The following is a 3055-nucleotide window of genomic DNA, read 5'->3' as shown; positions in this document are numbered from 1 at the left end:
CTGGGTTGTTGTGTCTCAAAGCGTGGCCTTCTCCTCCTGCGCCACCCTCCTCTTGTTCCATCACGTGTGCTGCTGCTGGGTTAGCGTTACCGGTCCCTTTTCCTGGAACCTCTTATATGTATTACATTTATGACTGCATGCCGACAAAAAGCATGTTACCTGTGCAAAGAAAACAGACATTTCCCGCATTTAAAAGACAGTTTTCCCTTTGAAACTTTAAAATCGATTTTCTCAAAAACTATAAGCTCTTTTTGCTAATTTTTTTTTCCTCTTGTACCCACTCCCAAGGTGCACATACCCTGTAAATTTGGGGTATGTAGCATGTAAGGAGGCTTTACAAAGCATGAAAGTTCGGGTCCCCATTGACTTCCATTATTTTCGGAGTTCGGCCATGTTCGGCCCGAACCCGAACATCTAGATGTTCGCCCAACACTACACGTGACCCGTTCGGCCAATCACAGCGCTAGCCGAACGTTCGGGTAACGTTCGGCCATGCGCTCTTAGTTCGGCCATATGGCCGAACAGTTTGGCCGAACACCAGCAGGTGTTCGGCCGAACCCGAACATCACCCGAACAGGGTGATGTTCTGCAGAACCCGAACAGTGGCGAACACTGTTCGCCCAACACTAGCTGTATGTTGTAATCCAAAGAATGACCATTTACTGGTCAGACTAAGCAGGTCCACTGAGGGCAACAGCTAACTATCCTGAAAATGACTGAAAGTTTTCGAAGCACATGCATTGCTCCTAGCACACCAATTATCTGTTCTGTTGTGGCTAATGTCATGTGCCTCAAAATAATGTAATTATTTCCATTATAGTTGGTTGCTAAGGATATAATGTTACTGAGGTTGTATGATTGACCAACAACATAATTTGTTACCAAAGCATGCCATAGATAATTTGTATTTAGTACGGATATTTTTGGGCCCGTTGTTCAAAAACATTTAAGTACAATGCATTTAGAACCAAACATTGCCAGCCATATTACACTATTTTTATCATTTATGTAGTGCTGACCTCTTCCGCAGCACTGTACAGTATATTGCCATGTCACTTAACTGTCCCGCAGAGGGGCTCACAATCTGATCCCTACCATATTCATATGTCTATGTATGTATCACAGTTTAGGGACCAATTAACTTATGTGTATGTTTTTGGGATGTGGGAGAAAGCTGGAGTGCTCGGAGGAAACCCACACAGACACAGGGAGGACATACGTACAAACTCCTTGCAGATGTTGCCCTACCTGGGATTCAAACCGGGAATCCAGTGCTGCAAGGCGACAGCGCTAACCACTACGCCACCATGCTGCCCATGCTACACTACAATGTGCATTGTGCACACACTGTATTGTGTGTAACGTAACACTCTCAGTTAAACTCCTATGTCCTGCATTGCCGTTGTGGATTTGGGTTGACAATATCCCACCAAAGACACTCAATCAGGTTGTTGTACCCATGCTTTCCTTTCTAATCACTCCTTTTTTCTGAGTGCCTATCTTGTGACACTTATTGGGCTGATTTGCAAAGCTTTTCTGCTGAATTTAAAGCTAGGCTTTAAAGGTAGCCAGGAAACTTCCGCCTTTGCCATTGGTGCAGGGGATACTAGGGTTGCTCCGACACCCAAAGCATTGCAGGACCCCGATTGCCATTTGGTTGCCCACAGGCTAGTGGCGACACCACCAAGAGGGAGCCTCAAGCCGGGGACAAGTCCCAACCTTTGCGTCCGGCATTATACAAATTCTGCAATCTCCCTAGCCAAAAGGTCGGGGAGATGCATAAGAAAGCATACAGGTAGTACAAAATTTAGTACCCTATTCATCACCCAGGATTTTCCAGGTCCCGTGTTTTTTAGATACTCCTTGGTCTCTACTCCATGGGCAGAACACCTCAGCAAAGCCACTGGTCCATTCAGCTTCAATCATGGTAGATCCACTTGTGCAGTCAGAATTTAGGGTATCTCTCCCCTGCTCTACGTTCACATCACACTGTGTTGTGGGAACATATTTCGGGCCCCATCCGCCCCTGACACTAATAATAACAGATACTACACTTGATCTTAGCCAAAAGGCCGAGAAGCGATTTGGAGGAATGACTACGAGACTATAGGCAGTTGGGGTGGAAATAATACCATATGAAAAGATGGATCAGTCCAAAACTTTTCAGAATTGTTCTACTTTAAGTGACAGCGGCATAGGAAAAAGACATATTGCATTTTATTCTGTATCAAATAAATATTTTGTACATGTAAATTTAGACATTTATAGAGTGAAAAATACAAAATTTAGAATGCATGTAAACACATACAAATAAGAAGTACGTGTCTTCCAGAGTAAAATGAGCCATACATTTGTTTTCTCCTTTGTTGCTGTCACTTACATTAGGTAGTAGAAATATGACAGAACCGACAGGTTTTGGGCTAGTCCATCTCCTCATGGGGGAGTCTCACCATGGCCTTTATGTTTTATAAAGACACTCCCTAAAAAGGATTTAAATAAATATGCTGGCCAGCCTCCCTGCTCGCCGTACACTTTCTGGCAGTTGGACTGAGTGACCAACTGCCATTCACTAAGTTTTTGAAAATAAAAAAAACTCTGAGAATCCCCTTTGAGGAGATGGGCTAGTCCAAAACCTGTCAGTTGTTTCAGATTTCTATTACCTACGGTAAGTGACAGCAACATAGGAGAAAAGTAATTAATGTCTCATTTTACTCTGGTAGGTGTATTTAAAATGTTATGATTTTTACGATAATGGTCCTTTAACTTATTATTGTTATTTTAATCAGTGCCATTAAAAAAAGATAGGGGTGAATTCTGATCACCTTTAACTCCTTTACTGTCCTTGACCATGATAAGCGACACATTAAGGACCTCTCCGAGCTCTATAACTCCATAACATTTTTTAATGCTTTCGCAGGCTTCTAATTACAGATGGTTTACTGCAGACCGGTTTAAGCCTTTCCTACAGAAAGATTTGATTAATTTCGGGGGGACACAACATTGTTCCTCCTTGCATCTTTGCCTCCAGGACAAGCACACTCCTGCCTCTCCTCTC

At 43.1% G+C, this 3055-nt stretch overlaps 1 pseudogene; it reads right to left on the bottom strand.

The window, feature by feature from the left end:
• Positions 1-1952: 1952 nt before the first annotated feature.
• Positions 1953-2084, bottom strand: LOC137564636 (U2 spliceosomal RNA; annotated as a pseudogene).
• Positions 2085-3055: the final 971 nt, after the last annotated feature.

Source organism: Hyperolius riggenbachi, chromosome 3, assembly GCF_040937935.1.
Source record: "Hyperolius riggenbachi isolate aHypRig1 chromosome 3, aHypRig1.pri, whole genome shotgun sequence".
NCBI classification, from domain to species: domain Eukaryota; kingdom Metazoa; phylum Chordata; class Amphibia; order Anura; family Hyperoliidae; genus Hyperolius; species Hyperolius riggenbachi.
The sequence above is the reverse complement of the archived record's forward strand: the minus strand, read 5'-3'. Positions and strand labels throughout refer to the sequence as shown.